This window comes from Monodelphis domestica, chromosome 5 (genome assembly GCF_027887165.1).
Source record: "Monodelphis domestica isolate mMonDom1 chromosome 5, mMonDom1.pri, whole genome shotgun sequence".
NCBI lineage: Eukaryota > Metazoa > Chordata > Mammalia > Didelphimorphia > Didelphidae > Monodelphis > Monodelphis domestica.
Genome location: NC_077231.1, coordinates 311,074,848 through 311,098,234, shown reverse-complemented (window position 1 = coordinate 311,098,234; position 23,387 = coordinate 311,074,848). Strand labels below are relative to the sequence as shown.

At 48.0% G+C, this 23,387-nt stretch overlaps 1 long non-coding RNA gene across 2 annotated transcripts; it reads left to right on the top strand.

The window, feature by feature from the left end:
* Nucleotides 1-5,645: 5,645 nt before the first annotated feature.
* LOC103093077 (uncharacterized) lies at nt 5,646-14,769 on the top strand. 2 transcript variants are annotated; one of them, XR_473687.3, is made up of 3 exons: nt 5,646-5,852; nt 6,343-6,889; nt 13,965-14,769. It is a non-coding gene; the product is annotated as an uncharacterized LOC103093077 (long non-coding RNA). The 2 variants fall into 2 exon arrangements; XR_008912523.1 differs by lacking the exon at nt 13,965-14,769 and adding an exon at nt 11,318-12,210.
* The last annotated feature ends 8,618 nt before the right edge of the window (nt 14,770-23,387 follow it).

Genomic DNA, 23,387 nt, shown 5'->3' with positions numbered 1-23,387 from the left:
GCCCGATACAGGACGTGGGAGAGAGCCAGGACGGGCTCTTCTGCCGTGGAGCCAGGGCTGACCCTGCGACGGAAGGGGCGAGCGTTCAGAACAAATACACGTAAATGCTTGGACTCTGCCATCTGCTGATGAAGGGGGTGACGCGGAGCCCTCCGAGTTTTGCCTTGGAAGGGATTGGCGTCTTCTGCGTCACTTTCTGTCTTAGTGAGAACTCAAAGACGAGGGCAGGAAGGGCTGGGCTCTGGGGTTAGGTGACTTGTCTAGGGCCACACAGTGAGGAAGGGTCAGGCCTGGCTTGGATCCAGGTCCTCCTGTCTCCAGGCCTGGTGCTCTATCCACGGGCTGCCAAAGAGCTCTGGAACACGCCGGTATTAGATGAGGTCATTAGAGAGGAGGGACAAAGAAGAACATCTTGAAAGGAAGCCTGGTACGCGCTCAGAGCCAGGAAGATGCAGGTTCGTGCACAGGTTGGGTGTCCCTGAGCAAAGTCTCGGGGGAGGGGGAGGGGGGAGGGGGGTCTTGGAGACCATGAACGGCAAGGCAGGTGGGGATCTGTCTGTCCACTCTGAGAGGAAGTTCCCCAGAGCTCTTCTCCTCCATGTCCCCTGTGGTCCCTTCAAGCCCAGCAAGCATCTTCCTACTGCTGATGAAGGTTAGCGAGAGTGGGGAAGATTGAGGGTGTGGAAGGCATGAGGCCTGGGTTCTAATCGTGCTTCTTTCACAGATTAGTCCTGTGCCCTTGGTAAAGTCACAGAGCCCTTGGGACCCCAGCTGGACTAATGATCCCCAAAATCCTTTTCAATGAGGTCATAAATCGTCATGTACAAGATTACTGCTGTGTGGATCACAGAGTTCTACGTGTTGTGCCTTGAGGTTCATATAGAGCCTTTTGGAGAAAGAAAGCAAACCCAGAATGATTTGAGGAAAATAAATGGGGGGGGGGAGGCAGAGACAGAGAGAGAGACAGAGACAGAGAGAGACAGAGACAGAGAGACAGACAGAGAGACAGACAGAGAGAGACAGACAGAGAGACAGACAGAGAGAGACAGAGACAGAGACAGAGAGAGAAATATGGATGGATGGATGGATGGATGGATGGATAGAAGGATGAATAGATAGATGAGAGAATTTGAGATGTAACCTTCTATTGAATTGGATTATGCCACTTTCATAGACTGAGACCATCAGGACCTCCACCCTCCCTCTACCAATAGGCCCAGGAATGCGAGATGCCTTGCCCAAGGTCACCCAGGCCCCGAGAGGCAGCGATGGATCATAGAATCATGGACTCATGGTGTGTCCCTGGGCAGTCACTTAACTCTCTCCACCTCCGTTTTCTCATCTCTGAAATAGAAAGAGCTCTCGCCTCCCAAGATCATTGCAAGGCTCAAATGAGATATTTGTAAAGTGCTTTGTAAACCTTAAGGCACTCCCTAAATGCTAGGTATGAGCAATGAACTGGTTCTCCATGGAGACGAGCGCCTTGTCCCGTCCTTGTCCCCTTCACTCTCATCTTCCATTTGGCGACCACCACGATGGCTTTTCCAGGTGAGAACTTCCTTGTAGGTGTCACCAGAGGGCCGCCATTTATCCAGAACCAGATGTAAGCAACAGGATATGAAACATGTTCCCTTCCCTGCAAGGGGACCTGGGCCTGCACAACAGCAGCCAACTGTTGCCAGTTCCCTTTACTTTTCCTGGCAGAGTGCAAGCCCCAATATATAGGCTCATTTTCTCTTGGCAATGGAGTTGGCAGCCCTGCCAGATCTGCCCTTAAAGGAAGCAGGCCTGAGACAATGGAGTCTTTCACATGCCCTCCGACTTCTTCCAGGAGGGCTTTTTCAATTTTCTGAACTGAGACACCCTCGAACAACGGTCCATTTTTCCTTGGGCCCAATTAGTTTTCCAAAAGAAGACGCTATAGGAAAATAAGGACTTGTATTCACAGATGGCTTTCTGGCCCGACCTAAAGCCAAGGTGTCTTTTAAAAGGGAGGAGGGCAGAGGGACCCGGGCCAAGGAGCCATCTCATCCTCATGGGGAGATACTTGCCCATTACTGGGATTGTTTGTCTTCAGCCAATCACCTCTTTGTTTTATTAGGCACTCAACAGAAGTTTACCTCACTGCTATTTACATTTCTTCTCCAAGCAGGGATGATTTCTTCCGTACAATGTATCTTTGTCTTGGAAATAAAGGAAGTTTTCAGATCTTGTGCCTCCCTCTGAAAATAAAATGAAAACCTCCCCAAAACCAAGAGAAGGACCCCCTGAAAGAGGCGCTGGCTCTCCAGAGCAGACTCAATATTTATTCAGCGTGACACCACCCTGTTACAGCAGAGAGGGAGAGCACATATCCTGTTGGCTTCTCAGGTGAGCAGAACACAGTGTGCTCTGAACCGAGAGACACAGAGACACTGAGGGGGAAAGGCAGAGCCAGAGACAGAGAAAGGAGACAAAGAGAAACAGACCCACTGAGAGAGAGAAAGAGAGATACAAAAAAAGACAAAGAAACAGAGACACTGAGGGAGGAAGAGTAACAGGGAAAGACACAGAGAAAGAAAGAGACAAAGAGAAACAGACACACTGAGAGATAGAAAGGAGAAACAGAGACACTGAGAAAGATACAGAGAAGACAAAGAGAGAGACAGAGGGACAGAGATAGACAGACAGATGCTAAAAAAAAGAGAGCTACAGAGAAAGGCAGAGAGAAACAGATGCTGAGGGAGAAAGAGAGATAGAGACACTGAGAGAGAAAGGAGACAGAAACAGACACTGAGAGAAAAGATACAGAGAAAGACAAAGACAAAGAAACAGAGACACTGAGGGGGGAAGAGAAACAGGGAAAGACAGAGAAAGAAAGAGACAAAGAGAAACAGACACACTAAGAGATAGAAAGGAGAAATAGAGACACTGAGAGAGAGAAAGAGAGATACAAAAAAAGACAAAGAAACAGAGACACTGAGGGGGAAAGAGACACTGAGAGAAAGATAGAGGCAAAGAGAAACAGAGACAGTGATACAGAGTGGAGAAGGAGAAACAGAAACACTGAGAGAGATACGGAAAAAAGCAAAGAGAGACAAAAATACAGAGACACCAAGGGGTGAAGAGAGATAGAAAGAGACCCTGAGAGAAAGACAGAGAGGCAAAGAAATAGAGATACTGAGAGACAGAGGAAAGAGACAGAGAAACCAAGAGAGAGACAGAAAGAGAGGATGGCCCATTGGTCCAATGGCCACCATTACTCATCTTCTTTGCCCCACACCTAACATGATAGCCCTTTAGGGGAACCATCCACAACTACAAAGAAGAGAGTAAAATGCCTGAAGCCCTGTGAGCCAGGAAATCAGGAGAGAAGACTCCTCCCATGGGTGTCTTTAGAGAAGAGTGGAAGCCGGGGAGGAAAGCTTGAATCCTGGCTGAGAGAATTCAGGACCAGGAGACAAGCCCCATTGGGTGCCCAGGGAGGGTCTTATTTGCTCTGTGACTTTGGGAAAAGCCAATCAGAGCCTCTGCTTTGATTCCCTTAATTGTAGAGCTTGGAGGGTCCTGATAGGGCAGATGGTAAGGAAGGTTGAATTTGAAATCAGAGGATCTGGGGTCAGTCCCTTTCCTCTTTGCTGCCTATCATCTGTGCAAGCTTGAGCAAGTGACTGCTCGCTACCTGAGCCTCAGTTTCCCCATGTATATGAGGAGTTGGCCCCTTGACCTCTGAGGCCCCTCCCTGTTCTAAATCTACGATCCTACATGGTGGCATTATGACAAAAAACAGGAGGGGAAGGTGGGACCCAACTGTCAAGAGCAAAGTTAAAGGTTTAGTCACAGGAACTAATTTCAAAGAGCAAAAATCACTTGGACTGGAGCGATGAAGAAAGGCCTGGAATAAACAGGGTCATCTGAACTGTGTCAGAAGCCAGGGATTCTAAGAAGCAGAGGGGAGGAGGGATGGTGTTCCAGGCAAGGCCAAAACAAGCACGCAGGGAATGGGTGCTTGTATTAAGAAGAGCAAGTAAACCACTTTTCCTACAAGGTTTGGGCCACTAGGGGGCGCCATGGTGCAGAGCCTGGAGCCTGAAGTCAGAAAGCTGCCTCTTTCCGAGTTCAAATCCAGCCTCTTACCAACTCCGTGCCCCTGGGCAGTTCATTTCACCGTATTTACCTCAGTTTCCTTATCTGTTAAATGAGCTGGAAAAGGAAATGGCCAACCATTCTAGTATCTTTGCCAAGAAAACCCTAAAAGGAGTCACAAAGAATCAGACACGAGTGAAACAAATGAACAAGATAGAAGTGTGTTAGCTTAGTCTGGAAAGCCAGGTTCATTTTACTGGTGAAGAAAAGAGCTAAAAAAAGTTAAGTGACTCATCCAGGGTCACCCAGTCCCTGAGGAAAGATGACAAGAAAGAACCCAGGACTTCAGACTCGGGTCAGGTATTCTTTGCATCCCACTACCCTGCTCTAAGAGAAGGGCACAAGCTCGCCTGAGCCGTTGGGATGACCCTGTGAGCGAGAAGAAGCCCCGGGAGTCGGAGTGAGATTGGGGCGGTGGGGTGGCTCCCTGGATAGAGCGTTCTGCTTAGAGGTGCCAGACACAGCCCTATGATTCCAAGATGGACGGCGACGGTCTAAAGAAGTCTGCGCACAGCCCTTCTTCAGGGAGATGAAGAGAAGGACCAGCTACTTTTTCTTTTCTTTTTTTATTTGATTCGTTTGTTTAGTCCATTTAGAGCATTATTCCTTGGTTCCGAGAATCACATTCTTTCCCTCCCTCCCTCCCCTCCGCCCACCCTTCCCACAGCCCGGCCAATTCCGCTGGGTGTTGCTTGTGTCCTTGGTCAGAACCTGTCTCCGCGCTGTGGACGTTTGCACCAGGAGGTTCCTTCAGAGTCCACATCCCCAACCACGAGGACCTTTTCCGTATTTTTTATGCCTTTTTCCCCTGACGTCTCCCACGGATGCCAATGCACTTTCAGCATAAGCAATCACAAGCGATGCCGTCGTATGACCCCAATGACAACGTTCATCCTCTTTCTTGTTTCTGCAAATGTCCTGTCCATGGCCTTGGCTCAGGCCTTCCATTCCATCCAGTTGAGGCATAAAAACGACATGGAACGGGGGAGGCTGAGAGACCAGTTCAGCCTGCAGCCACTCGCCTGGGAGCAGAGGTCTGATAAACATCGACCCACGGGCGTCGTAAGGTTAGAGGAAATTAATCTGGTGTTGGACTCGATGAGTCTGAGGAGACGGGGACAAAAGAGCTGGAACTAGTCAGAAGGGTCAGAAGGACAAGCAAGCCGGCAGATGGCCCCTTGGGAGTCATCCAAGGGAGAGTGATAAAGCCACAGGAATGACCGAGATACCCATTTCACAGATAGGAAACTGAGCCTCAGAGAGGTAAAGGTTAGAGAAAGATCTGAGCTTGGAAAGTGAACCTTGGGGAAGACTTCTCTTGAGCCGTCAACAAGGTGGAAGGTTTAGAGACAGAAGAGGAAGGTGAAGCAGGTGACTTCAAATTCCAGCCCCATTTCCTTCCTCCTGTATGCCTGAGGCAAGTCAATGAGCCTCTGGGGCTTATATTTCATCTGTAAAATGATGGGTTTGGACTGAATGACCTCTTGGGTCCCCTTTTCCTCTTCTCAGTCTAGCAGGAAAAGGTCATCACCCTCCAGGCTTGGGTTCTAGAAGGCGGGGTAGCACAGTGTCAACAATGCTCAGGAGGACCTAGCTTGGAACTCTACCTCATTCACATGCCAACTGTGTGATCCTGGCAAGTTACTCCACCCCTTTTCCTCCTTTGTAAAATGGGGATAAGAAGAAGCCAACCCCAGAGGGCTGTAATGAGGACCCCATGAAACAAGGTAGTTACAGCACTAGAGAAACGTGAGCTGTTCTTTGTATCCTGTCCCTGGCCAGAGCCTGGTCACATCTTTGCCTCAACAACAATACAGAGAGAACCTCAGCCTGTCTTCTTCACCCCAAAGCCTTTGGGCCCTAGAAGCAGAACTAGAAGGGTCCCCTGAGGTCTCCCAATCCAACTCTTCCCCCTCTCCATTTTATAGATAATACTGAGGCTCAAGGGAGATGTGATATGCCTAGTCAGAGCCCAACCTTTCTCAAAATGAGTCAAACTAAATAAATAAATGAGCCAAACCAGGGCTTATCGCTTCCTATTAAGGATGCCTTGAATTCTTCTTCAGGTCTCTTTAAGTCTTAGTAAGGGACTAGCACAGACCCCGAGCCAATCAGCTTCCCAAGATGAGATGGCCCCACTGGCCTCTCCATTTAATAAACCAGTTGCTGCCACGGCCATCCATATGTGCTGACAGCCTCTCTTTTCCTCTCCCCAAGCTTGTCACTCTGCAGCCATCGAGGGAGAGGATTAATTTGATTCACCATCCAAGGAGATTAATGGGTCCAGTTGGATTCCAGAGTTCAGAAGGATAATGGTCTCTCTCAGCCTATCAGCCAATGTCCATGGTTGGCCTCTGGTAGGAGGCTCTGTCACCTTCCATCTGCCATCGTGGGATGTCAGTGGCCTGCCAATAGGAGATGGGGGTGAGGGTCAGGAACAGGAGAGCCCCCCAAGAAAGTGCCCAGCAAAAGGGTGGCCGTCTCTGATATCTAGTCCTTCCCAGCCCCAGGAAGTAGAGAAGCCTTTTCTTCAACCAAATGACAGGAGAAATAGTTGGCAACCATCATCGTCCAAACCCAAGAAAATCTATTTGAACACCTCTCGTACTCAGAACACAACAAGCTGAAAACCACCATTCTAGCTCGGTGTGCCCCTGAATGCTTTCTCATCCAGGGTCAGATACCCGGAAGGGACATGGCAATATCCTGGGATCCCTGACCAAGGAGTCCAGCTCTGCCAAGTCAAATAATCACTGTGTGATGGGTAAGTTGCTTCAGTTCTCTGGGCACCCTTTTTAGCATCTATAGAAGTGGGGGGGGGGGGGCTCAGTGGATTGAGAGTCAGCTCTAGAGACAAGATTCAAATCCTGGATTCAAATTTGGTCTCAGGTGCTTTCTAAATGTATGACCCTGGATAAGTCCCTTAACCCCCATTGCCTAACCCTTACCACTCTTCTGCCTTGGAATGGTTGTTAAGTAACTTGCCCAGGGTCACACAGATGGGAAGTGTCTGAGGCCAGATTTGAACCTAGGTCTAGCTCTCACATAGTGAGCCACCTAGCTGCCCCCCTTAGAATTGATTTTAAGGTGGAAGGTAAGGGTTTTTTAAAAAAAAAAAGAAAGTTAGGGATTGAGCCAAGATGATCTCCTTGGTCCCTTCCAATCTCAACATTCTCTGATTCTGATTATCCAAAGATTTAGAGAAGAGCTACACAAAAAATAATGGAGGGGAATGTGGAAGGATAAATTAATTTTTAACTAATAATAACACTAGCTAGCATTTATATAGCTCTTACTAGGCACCGGGCATTTTATAATTATTAATCTCGTTTAATCCTCACAACAACCCTGTTCATGTACTTGTGGGAACACCATTTTACAGATGAGGAAACTAAGGCAAAGGGAAGTTAAATGCCCAGGGTCTTACACTGAGTAAATGTCTGAAGCCAAATTTGAACTCAAGTCTTCCTGACTCCATCGGTGTTCTTTCCACTACACCACCTACCTGCATATTAAGGAAAACTGAAATAAGGATGCCATCCCCATCCCCATCCCCTATGACCATCATGGAGCCTTTTGAATCAGAGATGCTAAAAAGTCAATGTGAACAGGATATTTCTGGTCTGCATTTCCATCTTTTAAAAATGTGAAATACTGAAGAAATCACAAGCCAGAGCAACAGTTGAATGGGTGTCCGTCCATTGTGCAGGAAAGCATGACGGCAGTGGAATTTTAGAAGAAAATAAAGGCAAGAACTCAATAAATACGTGTTGAAGAAGTGACTGAGAAATAGCACAAGCTTCCTCATTCGAGGCTATTCTAAACGACTTGTGCTTTATTCTGAACTGGAAGTCTTTGCACCCTGGAGACCATCACACAGGCTTGGAGGCCGGGACCTTGGTTCTCCCAGCCCCCTGAACTCTCTCCATTCAGACCACACCTAGCCTCAACCTACCCTCTAGCCTCCTCCTCTCCACACAGCCAGAAGGTCCAAGACTTGTCAGAGGGAATGAAGTTCTGAAGAATATTTCTTAGCAGTCTCCTAGGGATAACTCAGCTTATTACCTGATACACAAGAGAAACGGGGTACTCCAAGACTCTCAGCACTAAGACTTTGGGGAACTTTGAGACACCATGATGCCCGCTACCCCATTCTGAAAAGCAAGAGGGCAACTGAGGTGAAGAGAGGGGGATGTGCCCAGCCTATGGTCAGAGGTGCCAAGGGCCAGGGGGGGATCCATCCTCGAGTTCTTTGGCATCAGATACATGCCTCTTCCCACTGTGCCCCTCTCTCTGCCCACTGGCATCAATCATATATAATGCCTCAGTAGCGATGACTACACATTGAGAACCCAGAACAAAGCTGGGATTTGGGGGGGATCTAAGCAAGGGGACTGACCACACCACTGTCCAGAAGCTCCTGGCTCTTCCTCTATGGTCAATGATGTCAATCCTAAGGGTCTCCTGCCAGTGTCACTATGGTCAGCCATCACTGGGTTTCATCTCCAAATAATAATGAGGTTCTTTGTTTCGTTTGGGCTCAGAAGCCCCAGGACAGCTACATTCACGTGTGAAGAAGAGTATGCTTTGGAGAGGGTAGAGCCAAAGGAATTCCTAGGCAGCAGAACTCCTTGGTTTGTCCAAAGCCTGGCAAGGGTTTCCCTGGAAAATAGACTGCACCCAGCTCCCCCACCTTCTCAGGGGCGAGGTGGCGGCCAGAGAACACCATCTGCCAGGCAAAAGCCAAGAACTTCTTCCACAGATATCATTTCAGGGAGGGGAGTGATCTTCCAGCATTTGGACAATCTCGGCCATGGAAGGTGAGAAGATGGAACGTCCCTCCTGGGTCCGCTAACGAGAGTCCGAGGTCAGGGAACCAAAGGATGGGTCTTCCTGAGTCTAACAATACTGTGGCCACACTGCCCAGCAAGGGACCACCTTGGACACACGTTGTGATTCTGGGAAGGTCTCTTGACTTCTCAATGCTTAGAGCAATGGTGCCAAACTTGACTAGAAATGGAGGCCTCCAACCTGTACAGGCCATATTGACTTAGAAAACCACATATTGACATTCTAGGTTCTATTGTGGTAGCTAGGCAGCATAGGGGATAGAGAACCAGGTCTGGAGTCAGGAGTTCAAATCTGGCCTCAGACACTTAGTAGCTGTGTGACCCTGAGCAAGTCACTTGGCCCTATTTGCTTTAGTTTCTTCTCCTGTAAAATGAATTGGAGGAGGAAATGGCCAACCATTCTAGTATCTTTGCCAAGAAAACCTCAAAAAGGAGTCACAAAGAGTCAAATACAATGGAGCAAGAGTGTTCTACTGTATTTTTACTCTTCTTGTTCAGTGTTTCCCATCACAATTTAATCTGGTTGTGTCTGCCTTCGGAGGTGTTGGGAACAAAAGGCGTCTGTTCCGCTGGGAGTTTGGCATCTGCTCTAGACAACCGGCACACAAAGACTACCATTTGGAGAGGAGCTGACCTATGACAGAAGGAGCATCCTCGCCTTGCACAGGTCCAGACCAGATCCCGATCCTTAAAATAGGGAGCTGCTTCAGAGCCAGTCATGGAGCTGAAAACACCCCTTTTCTTTTATAGAGCTTCACTCTTTTTTAAGCATTGCAAAGATTTTCTTCATCCTGGTGAGCCCTTGAGATGGATCCCCAAGATGTTTTACAGCAGCAGTCCTGACGTGTCGTACGCATGGTGGTAGAGTGTTTCTGAGAGAATGGGGTCTCTGAAGGGTTCTAAGGGATGGGGTGTCTGCCCACAGCCCAGGCTTGAAGGAAAGGTCCATGAGAGAAGAATGTTTGCTCCTCGAGGCAGGGGGACTTCCTATCCCCAGTCTAGAAGAGTGTCTGCTCCATGATGGCAGTGATAAATGCTCGTTGCTTGCTCGTTTCAGAGTTAGACCATCTAGCTCAGTTTTCTAGATGATGGAGAATCCCAAAGGGGAAGTGCCTTGCCCAAGATAATCCAAACTATTAAAAATAAAAGCAAGGATTCAGGCTCGGGCCCCCATTCCAAATTTAAATCCCTGGCCAGGATGCCCCATTGCCTCCTCAGGCCAAGAAAGGCAACACACCTCATTGTTGGTCTCCCATTGTCCCAACCATTAAACAGATTAGCACTGGGATCTCCCATCCAAACCCCAACAGGACTAGGCAGACTCCTGCATCCTCGGGTCTCTCTACTGCAGTCTCCAACCGGCGAGTGGCTTGTGTCCTCTATTAGCCCTGCTAGGAGGACAAGTCCAGCATCTTCCCCATTCAGGAGTTCTGATGAGGGCCTCAGTTTCCCTGACTCAGCAGAACATTCTTTAATAACACAATTCCATTCTTCCACATTTTTCCTAATGTTATTTGAGTACTTTAATATAATTTGGTAAGCTATTAGAGTTGTTACAGCTGCTTGTTTTGCCCTCACTGCTGATTTCACTTATGACCTCAGTCAGAATAAGATTTAAAAGTTTGAGATGATGTAAGTGAATAAGGATTATTAGATTTATTCATATAGCAATTTAAATAAGAAACTGCCCAGCCTAGAATAAGTGGTAAATGAAAAATGCCTGTGATTTATAGACCTGTCCATTCAAAAGATTTATACACTGTGTAGGATGATTAAGTAAGAGACAGACCTGATTATATGAAATATGTAATTTTTGTAATGCAATTTTGGAAGCAAGCTGCTAACCAGCTCTGGCGTACCAAGCCAACGGGAAGCCATTTTAATGGCCCCTGACTTGGACCACTCCTAGGTGGACTCAGATACAGTGTTTTCTCCCCTTTTCCCCCTTCTTTGAGTCTGGTGGCAATACATTCCTGGGGAGTTCTTTGAACTTCAGACATAGCAAATCCGTCACCAGAGCATGGGGATAGACTCCAAACTGGGAACCACACAGCCCAGGCCAATTCTTTTTCCAGAAGTGATTTGGCTGCCCTTCCTTTGGGTCTCGATACCCCAATCTGTAAAACGGAGATGAGTATCCATCTTACTTTGGTGGCACCATTTGGGGGGAGAAATAATGGATCCCAGAGTAGACCATCAGAAAGAGAAATGGGGAGACCCTCTGACCAGTCTCCCGCCCTCCCCAGGCTCTCCTCCTCTGCTCGAGGAACCATCCATCTCTCAGAAATTCTAGAGGCCCAGGAGGAGCTTGTCTCTATCTCATTTTCCCTTTCCTTTCACAGTAACCTCAGAATCCAGCCTGCCCGCCAGGCGACGGAGATTCAATCCCTGCACTTTTCACAGGGCTCCGGAATCAACTGAAAAGGGAGCTGTTTAGGGAAGAGGAATTCAGGCCAACGTAGCCTTTACTATGTGGCCGCTATGAACCAGGCATCACACCACACCAAGACAGAAACCAAAAGTAGTTTCTCAAGGACCTTCCATTCCACTGAGAAAAGTAAAGAGAGCTTTCCCTCTGTACCAAGAGAGGCAGCCGAAAGCAGCATCTAAAGAACTGGCCTCAACACAGGAACACGCGAGTTCAAGTCCTCCCTCCAAGACGTACTAGCTGTGTGACCCGGGGCAAGTCCCCCCAGTTCCGTGTCCCAGCCCATTCTCCGAAATCCCGAGTCCTGGAGAAGGTGCTGGCTGGTTTCAGAAGGAGTTTCCTCAGCGGGGACTCTGCTCCGCGCCTAGTCCTGTCCTCTTCTTTACCAGACACTGGGTTTAGTCATGAGAGTCCTGACCCTCAAGGAGAATGACAAGGGGGACAGCATCGGGTCTGAGAAGTCCCGGGGATGGGAGAGCAATGTTAGGACGAGGAGCCCTGGGAACGTTTGTTTGATGGCAGGATGGCTTGTTTTACTGTGGTAACAGTTATCCAGAGCTCACTCAGGGCTGAAGCATGGCCAGAAGAGATCTATGGAACAAGCAGGTCTCTTTCTTTATCAATCCCTCTGGAAGTCTCTTCAGAGCCCCGGGGACTTGTTTGTCACTGAGATGGTCAAATAGGGTCTACCCTTCCCAGTATGTCCTCTCCCCCCGGATCTGTCCCAGCAGACGTCGCCTTGCCTACTTGATATTTCTTTACAATGTTTTAAATCCCATTATAATCAATTGTGTTCAACAGAATGTTTCTGGGGTGTCAAATCTGGAGACCCCAGTGAGGCAACAGGAAACAAACAGACTCAGGGAGGCAAGAGAAAGCCAACGAAAGGGGTGCCAACAACATCCCCCTCTCAGGGACAGCCAGTGAGCTCATCCAAACAGCTTGCCTTCCCCAGAGACAGCCAATAGAGGAAGCCCCCTAATGCTGGAACTCTTAATTAAATAAAAGCCCCCACCCAGCTGGGACTCGGCACTGGACTCCCCTCTACCATCTTTCCTTCATGAAAGCTCTGCTGTATCACCTCACTCTGAACTCATTGTCTCTTGGGTCGAACCCCCCTCAGTTGGACTGACAAGGGCCAGGGAAGTGGCACAATACGTAGAGCACCAGGCCTGGAGTCAGAAGGCCTTGAGTTCAAATCTGACCTCAGATACTTCCTAACTTAACCCCAACTGCCTGGCCCTAGTCACCCTCCTGTCTTAGAATCAATAGGGGGGTTTTAAATTTTTTTTAATATGCCCCAACTTGTAAGAAATGACAAACAGGTTAATTTTAGATAGACCTCCATGAAATTATGAAGAGTGAAAGAAGGGAGGAGAACATTCTCTACAACAGCAGTGAAACAAGAGCCACGAGAACATGACAAACAGCAACAGAAATACTGCTGGAAGAATGACTCGGGACGCCCGCCTCCGGTAAAGATCTGATATGGTAGAAATGAGCAAGATATCGTTTATGTATGCGCATAGCTTTTGGTCACATGAGGCCTCTCTAATGGAGGAGAGAAGAAGAGCATTAACTGGGTATTTTAATGTAACAAGTAAATAAATAAACTTTTAAAAAATAATATTTATGAGAAATAAAATTACATTCTGCTGATAGAAACAACATGTGCATATCTATGAGATACAAAATGTGTACAAAACACCCACAACGGAATAGGCAGCGCTCCCAACCCGCACAGGGGACAGTGCATCTGGCAGCATCTCCATCATCCTCGTCATCATACCAAGCCTGCTTCCACTGACACGGGACATCCATGGCCACCACAAGTCAACTGGGCACCAGGGACGAGGGACACGTCAAATCTGCTTCCACTCAAGATCTAAAGTTCAATTCAGTTGGGCAGAGGATGGAGGAGAAATACCAACACACACATCTAGGAAACATCCAAATGTATAGGAATAAGGGAAATTTCCTCCATATATATGTGACGTATACATATACAGTGATTCCTTGGTACTCGCCGTTAATTCATTCCAGAGGGCAGGTTGAGTACCAAATGAATTTTTCTCATAAGGAATAATATAAAATGAATTGATCTATTCCAGACCCCCAGAAAATGCAAATTTTAAGACATTTATATGCATTAATGGAGTTGTGCTTTGATAAATAAACATAAATAATACATAGACATAAATAAAAAAACACTAATTAGAGTAAATGAAATACTTTAAACTTGTATTGAGAGGAGTTTGTACCCCAAGGGGATGGTGGGGAGAAGAAACATTACAAGTCCCCTCCCATAATATCTGAGAGCAACTGCCCTTCTGGAGTTCTTTCTCTTTCTCTTCTCTGTCCCTAATCACCATGGAACCCTGCTTGAGATTCACCAGGTGGGAGTTTTCCAAAAAATCTATCCAGTGATGTTTGGTTTTATGTGTGTTTCGAAATTCCTAAAGTGGGAAGTAGTCTGGTCATTTAATGGATTTACAGTTCTGCTTGTCAAAGGTTTATCAACAAAGTTTGACCCTTCTACCCATTTTGTACCCATTTCCTAGATTAATGAAGTGAGGACATCTCCCTTTGCCTTCTCCTCAACTGAAGAAAATTCTCTGGCCACTAGCTATTGCTTCTCCCTTTGAAGTTGAGTGTTGAGCTCTTCTTTATGCTGCTGAACTAATACGTGATCCTTTGTTTCAGCTTCCCAAGATGGCACCATCAACAAGTTCTAACAAGTGCATAGAGTGCCAAGCAAATGCCAAATATCGTGACAATCTTTCTCATCAAAATGCATCAAATACCAAATTCACTGAGGTCTGAAACCATTGAGTACCAAAGTTGAGCTGTATATGTGCTGTATATACATATATATACTTGTATATATTTATTATGTCACCCATTTATGTCTAAGGCACATATCCATTTGGAGCTTACGTTGGTGTACATGTAAGATGCTGGTCTATATCTAGTTTCTGACAGACTTCTTTTGAGCTTTCCAAATAGTTTTGTTGACTAGTGAGTCCTTACCTCAACATCTGGGATCTTTGGGTTTATCAAACACTAAGAAATTGCCCTCCTTTGTTTCTGCATATTGTGCATCTAATGCATTCCAATGATCAAACTCTCAAATTCTTAACCATTATTGATGATTATTGCTTTGTAATAGAGTTTAAGATGTCAAGGACCACAAGGTCATAGCTAAAGGTTGACTTGATTGGGCACAAGCCCAGCATCTCCAAGGAAATAAAAAATATTCCAGTTTATTTGTGCTTCATGGTTCTCCCAAGATCTCACATGATTTACCCATTTGTCAGTCCAAAAATAAGCCTGTTGACTAAGGAAGGAATTTTCTCTGGGAAAATTCCATTGAGAGCCCATGAAAATGATGAGCCAGAACTGGAATTCCTCTCTTGTTCATTTTAGTTCATTGTGTTTTCATGTGTGCCTGCCCAAGATTCAACCTCAGAAAATCAGTTGGGGAAACTTCCTTTTTGTACCAAACAATTTATAGGTTTTTCCTTTGTTTTTTCTCTATAGCATTTTTTAAAAACTGTTTAATTGATTTTTTTGCATTTTTCTCATCTTTTTAAGAATTTTATTTTTAAATCAATTATTATTTCTCTCACTGTCCCTTCCCCCAAATAAACAATAAAAAGGAAAACCCTCATAACAAATTTTCCAATTTCCCCATTGGCCATATCCAAAACTGTATATGCCTTTCTCTACAATTCTAGTTGCTCACCTCTCAGATGCTTCATCTCAGCCCTCTGGTCAGACTTCTAAAGCTTTTCAAAGTTGTTTTTCACTTGTAAAATCATGGTATAAATTATTTCCTTGGCTCTGCTTAGTCTTGATTCTTCTTGCTCTGCATCAGTTCCTATGAGTCTTCCAGGCTCCCGTTCATCATTCCTTCTGGCACAATAATATTTCACTGCATTCATCTCCCATCATTTGTTTAGCCATCCCCCACTCTGGTGCTACCAGCTACTGTGCAAAGAGCCGGTATGACTATTCTGGCATTTTGGGTCTTTCCCCCTTTTTTTCATCTCTTTGAGGGTGGAAGATGCCTTTTAGTTTTTATTCCAAAGTTATTTCTATCCACTCTAACAAGCAGGGTACACAACATTGCCCCACAGTCTCCCACCTGAGCTCAGAGGGATGTGTCACCAAGTATCCCTGCCTGGGTGCATCCTACAGGGCTGCTGTTGGAGGAGAGAGAACGATGCCCAGGCTCCACTGGCTGCCCCCAAGGAGAGGCTAAACTAGCATTCGGGGTGAGGGCAGACATGAGAAGGTGAGCATCCCATGGGAAAGGACCCTAGAGGTCATGGAGGAATTTCCAAATGAGGAAAATGAGGCAGAGAGAAGTAGTCAAGTGATTCACTCAAAGTCGCACAGGGAGTTAAGAGGTGGAGGCAGGATTTGAACCCAGATCTTCCTGAAGACAAGTCCCAAGTCCTGTCACCTGTGCCCCTTAGCTCCCTTTCACAAACACGGAGGGTGGGCAGGAGGGCATGCTGGAGGTCCCAAAGGATTTAAAGCTTTGTCAGGTGGAAGTCTAATTCTACTTGGTACCCAAGGAGTGAACCTGGAGCAGAGGATGGAAATGCTAAATTAGCTGATTTCGACCAGAAAACCCTTCCAAGGTGCTGCCTTAGGAAGAGTGAGACTGTCTTCCAACAGCGGTGCTAGGATTTCGGGGTTTGCAGAGGGGCGGTTTGGTTTGAGAGAGAGAATACTAGGGAGCCAAAGGACCTGAATTCAAATTCAGTGTCTGTGTAACCAGAGTTTGTCAGCCTCAGTTTCCTCATCTGTAAAATGAGCTGCAGACGGAGATGGCAGATCCCTGCAGGATCTCTGCAAGAAAAGCCCACACGGGGTCGTGGAGAGTGGGCCCAGCGCATGCCAATAATGCACATTATTTCACCCTTCCCCGGGAGAATGCCAGCCCAAGCTGGTGCCACTCTCATGCCCTTTCAGCTCTGCCCTCGTGCTGTGGTCGGGGTGCGGCGCTGGAGCCCCAAAGGTTCTAAAGATAATAAGCGCCATCCAGAGCGCCAACCCCCCCCCCCCCAAAGAGCTAACCACTTCCATCTTGCCGTGAGGCCCCCCATCCGCCAGCAGATGGTGCTGTGCTGTCCTAAATGAGCGGGGCTCCGGCCTCCATTACATGATCGCCATTCCCAGAACCCAGAGGAAGAGAGCCCTGAGCCCGCCCCTGCTTCCCCATCCGGGGCCCCAGCAGCCCCTAATGGCGCCCTCCCCCTCCCCCCCAGGGGCTGCCCTCTTCCTGTAACGAGGCACCCGGGGCTCGATCTCATTCCCCACCCCGCCCCCGCCCCGGCCTGGGTTTTATGAAACAAAAAAGCCTTTAAAATGACCAAAAGGTTTCGTTCTGCCTCGAAAGCTCGACCGGACGTGAAACCACGCCCTGCGCTGCTGACGCAATTAGCTCAAGAAGGGATTTCTGCCGGCGGCCGAGAGCCTGAACCCTAGACACAAAGAGGAAGGCGGACCCCGGGGAATGGCGGAAGAGATGGATTTTCCGGGGGGGAGGGGAGACCTTTCCCTTTGGGGCCCCTCCGAATGGTGGGGGAGGGGCTTGGAGAGGCATTTAAGGCCCTTTAAGCGGAACACACTCAGTCCCTTCTCTTCTTCCTCGGAGCTCCAGTCTTTTCACAGATTTACCAAGTGTTTGTTTGCAGAACCCTAGAGTGGCAGAGTGGCCTCCCGGGTTACCTCCCACCAGGCCCAGAATCCCCTGCGCTTAGTCTACCTCTGGGCCTTAAGCACTTCCGGAGAGAGGAAGGCCGCCCCACCCCCACCTCCACGCGCTCCGAGGCGGCCCTAGCTACTTGGGGCCCTCCACACTGTCATGCTCCGAACAGAAATCCCCTGGATAGTCACATGCACCCCTGGGAAATGCTGGAGCCAAGGATCCAACCTGGGACCTGCCCACGTGTGCCTTTGGGCCGCCCAGGTCCCACCGGGGAAGCTCGCTGCCAAGCCCCTTTCCCACCTGGGAAATCTGGAAAGACCAAAACTCAGGCAGCTCCTAAACCAGGGATTGTCCCACTGGATGTTTCAGTGGGGACGCGCAAAGCTCGGCAGCTCCCGATTTCTCCCATTGGCCATCGAGTCAGGCCAATCAAAATTAAATTGAAAAATTGAAAAATAGGATAAAATAAAATTATATATTATATATATTTACCTTATATAAATGTTTTATGTATTTACCTTATAAATAAAATTTTATATAGTATATTTGTATATTGTGATATAATTTTATTTTCTTTGTGATACATAATATAGTTGGTTTATAATTTTATTAACATAATCATATACAAAAATGTATAATAACATATGCACACACATAGTGCCTCCTCTGGGCCAGGCACTACGCTATGCAAAAACACTGTCCTGGTCCTCGAGGATCTCACAGCCTAATAAGGGAGGTGATGTGTACTTAATTGGGTCATTACTCTCTCTATATAGTGTATATACTTATAGATAAACTTACATATATACAATGGGTGGAAAATAATCTAAGGGGAAGACACTGGAAATTAGGGAGACAGCCAATGATGCAGTATAACAAGCATTAAGCCTGGAGTCAGGAAGATTTGAATTTAAATCAAGCAAGTACTAGTTGTCTGGCCTTGGGTAAGTCATTTCACCTCTGTTTACCTCAGTTTCCTCCTCTGTAAACAGGCAATAATAGCCCCTACCTCCGCTCGGTGCCTGGTACATCATAGGTGCTTAATAAATGCTCATGCCCTTCGGCCTTCTTGGCAAAAGATGACATTTGAGTTGCAACTCCACAGAAGCTCTCAGGGAGAAAGTCAAGAGAGAGGTGGGGAGGGTCTTCTAAGCTTGGGAGATGTTGAAAGCCTTTTTTTTTTTCTTAGGGGGAGGGGGAGGAAAATGGAGGGGGGGTCCCATTCTAAAAAGGGTCAGAACTGGGGGCAGCTGGGTGGCTCAGTGGATGGAGAGTCAGGCCTGGAGACAGGAGGTCCTGGATTCAAATGTGGCCTCAGACATTTACTTCCCAGCTGTGTGATCCTGGGCAAATCATTTCACCCCCATTGCCTAGCCCTTACCACTCTTCTGCCTTGGAACCAATACACAGTATTGACTCCAAGACAGAAGGTAAGGGAGAAAGAAAGGAAAGAAAGAGAGAGAGAGGGAGGGAGGAAGGAAGGAAGGAAGGAAGGAAGGAAGGAAGGAAGGAAGGAAGGAAGGAAGGAAGGAAGGAAGGAAGGAAGGAAGGAAGGAAGGAAGGAAGGAAGGAAGGAAGGAAGAAAGAAAGAAAGAAAGAAAGAAAGAAAGAAAGAAAGAAAGAAAGAAAGAAAGAAAGAAAGAAAGAAAGAAAGAAAGAAAAGAGAGAGAGTCGGAACTCTGGCTTTTGCACGATGCTGGATGGGGCAGCACTTCTGAGTGAAATTGTTCCCATTCCATGTAGACAATTTTTGACATGTTTTTGGTTTTTCATTTGGAATCCTGAATTCTCTCCCTCCCTCTCTCGGCCCCTCCTTGCAGAGGCGAGCAGTTTGATCAAGTCTCTCCAAGTTCAGGGCAGCCCTTTTTGAATGAACTAAAAAGAACTCCCCAAATATAAAGCAATTATTCCCTGGAACTGGCTGCTTGTTTAAGGATCTTGACCTAATAAAAGGAAACCAAACTCATCCCTGGAGTCTTGGCATTTGAAAACTGAACGTGCAGGTTCTGGGCCCCGGCGTGCCCCTCCTGCTTCTCTTCCAGGTCACTGGGGCAGCCTAAGTCTCCCGTCACTTACCTCCCCGTGGCAGGGGAAGGGCGCCATCTTTGGAGGCTGCCATGAGGCCATCCCCTGGGCTAAGTGGGAAGAGGCCTCCATTGGCTCAGTGGCATTTTCCTTTGGGTCCAGAGAGGAGGCGGCAGCGGCTGTGGCTGACGAGGCCCTCTTGACCCACCTAAGGAGTGTCCGAGCCGCAGGCAGGCTGGCCACCAGCTCCATAGAGGTTTGCGCCTGCTCTAGGTAGCAGGAGGGCCCGTCGGGCGGCTGCCACCGATGGTGTCCGGCTCTGAGCTCCCTTTCTTATTTTTAGCTAGTGAATGCCCTTTGCCTCTTCAAACTGCAGCTTCCTCTTGTGGAGGCTTTTTTGTGCTGACGGAGCAGACTCGGGCAGAGAGAACAGGCTCCCCCTGAGCCGGATGTGGCGGCAGGCGTCAAACAGCCCAGCGTCGCCCCTTCCGCTAAGAAGCTTCCAGAGAACACCATGGAGGGCAGCCCCCTAGAGGGAAAGAGAGCTGCGGAGCTGCCCGGGAGCCCGGCCCGATAGACTCAGCCCCGATTCCTTTGAAGGACCCCCCGTGGTCCCTCCACCCGGAGAAAGGGGGCCGTGGCGGTGGGACAGAGCGTCCCGGGATGGGCGCCCGGCACTGGCCCCCAAGCACAGCTCAACACCACGATTTTTCCTAATGAAATCAATAATAATAATGGGAAACCGACGAGGTGCCTCCTCGTGCCAGGCCAGGGACGGGGATGCAAAGAAGCACAGAGCACGGTCCCTGCCCTGGCATGCTTACTTTGTCCCGGGTACAAGGGACCTTCAGTGGGCACGGCGGGCGTACAGGGCATCCCTGTCGGCAAAGGCCCCGGCATCATCGCTAGCATTTTCCTGGACGTGGGACGGGGCATCTTCGGTCGGGGGGACCTCGCTGGGGGTTGGCTTGGGCCGATTTTTCCCCCCAAAGCAAGATGGCAATTATAATCTTACAAAGAACAAAAATGTGCCCAAGTCCCTGGAGAAAAGGGGCAGGAGGTGGGGGAAGGGGAGGAGAGGGGGAGGAGGCACTGGGGCAGCAGATGGGCAGAAAGAAGCCTGCTGGAGCCTCAGCTTTGTGGAAGGAGATCTGCTCCTCAGGTCACTCCAGGGCGAGGCTCTTTGTGCCGGGCTACACTTACTCTCCCTAATGGAGCAATTACGACCAACTGAGCTCCTCTGATTACTGCCCAGCCCCCACTTTGCTTCTTTCTACACGTCCTCCCTCCTCCCATCACCCCCAAGCCTTGGGCCCAAGATGCTCGTGGCTCTTCCCTCCTGGGAACCGGGCCGGGCTCAGCTGGAGCTACCGGCTCAATTAAAGGAAAAACTCTAGGAAGGAAGAGGGGGGACAAGTTGGTTTTGTTCATGAAAGGTCCCCCCAAAAATCTGGAGAGTGGGAGGGTGAAGAGGACTAAGAGCTGCTATTTCTAGGGTGTTATAAGCCAGGTTCATAAAGGTCTTAGCGTGCACTCCTTCATTTGAGGCCCAGGGGGTGAAGTGATTTGCCCAGGGTCACACAGCTAGCCTCTGAGGTGGGGTCCACCTACTCCAAGCTGCCTTCGTGTTTTATGTAAATGACCCAGAAATTATGAAAATGCTGGCAGAGAAATTTAAAGTGGACAAAAGAAACCAGTTCAAATCAAGGTGGCTTTTTCACAGAGAGGATCAGAGAGAACAGGAAGGGGACAAATATGGCGGGTACTGATAGGTTTGGAGACTTGGGGTCAAATCCTGACTCTTAAACTGGCTGAGTGACGTTCAAGAAGTCGCAAAAGTTCTCTAGATCTCAGTTTCCCCAAATGTTGAATGAAGGGGGTTCCATTACAGGCTTCAGTGTCACCATCTTGGATCCTTGGTAAAGACTTTCTACTTCTTCCCCTCCATCCAAGACCCAACTGAACGTGGTAGATTATTTGAATGCAAATATACCGTGAAGTTGTCCATCATGGTCAGGCACAGAGTATCCAGCAGTCCACAAGCAATTATTAAGCACCTAGTATATGCCAAGCCCGGGCTAGGTACTGGTTTACCAAGGCCAAACCGAAGCAGGCCCAGCCCTCCAGGAACTTGTGAACAATTGTCAACCCACTGTCCCGTCGCCGTTACCCGACTTGACCAGGATTGGAGCGCCCTCTGCTTCTCACCATTCCAGAGCCGGGCCAGCTGCATCTCCCCCTTTCGGGGTCCCCTCAGGGTTCAAGAGGTGCTTTACCTAGTGCTATTGCCTTGGCCCCCACCAACTGCATCATCCCCACGAGGGGGATGAGTGACTGCCGGGTGCCTCGGTTTCACTTATCATCAATTAGCTTTTTCAAAGAACTATTGACCTCCAAGAAGAGGGAGGAGCAGAGGGACCGACGTCTTCCCCGCACCATTGGGCCTTGCTCTTCCCCATCTCCCCCCAGTTCCTGGGAAGGATGGTCAGAACTTAGCTTCATCCCTCCATAATAGGGTGGCCACAAGTTCACATCCAGAGACGGCGTCATTCCTACCTGGAGTCCTCGTGTCGGCTACTACAGAGATAAGACCTGACGGGATGGGTTGGAATTCCAGCTTTTCCAAGAGGTGTGCGACCTTGCTCAAGTCACTGGGCCTCAGTTTCCTCATTTGTAAAATCCGATTGTTTCCCTCTATTTCTAAAGCTGAGCCTGTCTGAGCTTTTCCAGTTTCACTGACAAAATCTCAACCAAGGGGCTCGAATACAAGCAAAGTACTTGGAGCCGGTGTCCCTGACCACCCCCAGCTCGCCACCATCCCAGAGTGCTGTCCCTATTCCACTTCCCTCCATCTAAAAAGAACAACCTAGAATACCTGTCCCCTGTACTGCCCTGGGAGGGGAGACTTCTCAGTGGAGATGAGGGTCTCAAGCTTGTCTGAAGTGCCCAGTTCTCCAGCTAGCCCAGAGACCAAACCAGGGATCGGGGGATTGATCTGAGTAACTGAATTGTCTATCACACCAGAGGAGGAGAAGACACATGGAAGAGTCTTCTAGTTAGCCACAAAGGAAGCCAGGGACAGAGGAAGGCTTCATCCCACCCCTGTAGCCTCCCTGTGGGAACTTCCAACAAACCATTTAATTTCATTCAGTCTCAATTTTCCCCTCTGCTAAATGGAGCTAAGGAGGGTGTTGTAAGTAATAATTATTGTTTATGGAGATCTTAGATGAAAGGCTTTTGCGCTTTGCTGAGTTGAGTTCATACCTGATCAGTGGGACAGAAGAACAAAAACCCCTCTGAGGCCACCTGAGCAGTCCTGTTTCCCCACAGCATTGGGTGAACCTTTTACTCTGAAGAAGGTGCTTGAGACATTTCAATTCTATTTGTACAGCCTTTGATGTCCTCCTCCTGCTTCACTGCTGGTTCAAAGGGTAGAGGGAGCATCCAAATTCAAAAGAAGACGTAACCCAGGCTTTTGCCTTCAGTATGTCCCTCCTCTTTGGTCCATCCTGAAATGAGGCCAGAGTTTGGGGACCCAGAACAGAAGCAGGTGGAGGGTTAATTAGATGAGAAAAGAGAGAGATGACAGAGAGATGGGTAGATAAGATAGGTAGGTAGGTAGGTAGATAAATGGATGAGAGGAGATAGAAAGAAAGAAGGATGGAGGATAGACTAATAGATGAATGGATGGATGGATGAACGGATGGATAGATGACTAGATAGATGGATGGATGGATGAATGAATGGATGGATGGATGGATGGATGGATAGATGGATGGATAGATGGATGGATAGATGACTAGATAGATAGATGGATGGATGAATGAATGGATGGATGGATGGATGGATGGATGGATGGATGGATGGATGGATAGATGGATGGATAGATGGATGGATAGATGACTAGATAGATAGATGGATGGATGAATGAATGGATGGATGGATGGATGGATGGATGGATGGATGGATGGATGGAGACAGAGAGTTCATATAACTAATAACCAAAGCATTACACTAGGGATTTCCCTTCCATCAAGGAGACATCAAGGACAATTAAAAGGACCCCAAGTCTACTTGTCTACGGCTTAGCTGTCTCTTGTTGAGATTCTCACAGACTAAAAGTATTCATTCACCAAGAACCAAAAGGAAGTCTCAATCTTATGTATGGCTAAATGATATCTGTAGAGAAGTTGCTACTATTTGGTGAAATAATGATCTTTTACACAACTGTATCTAA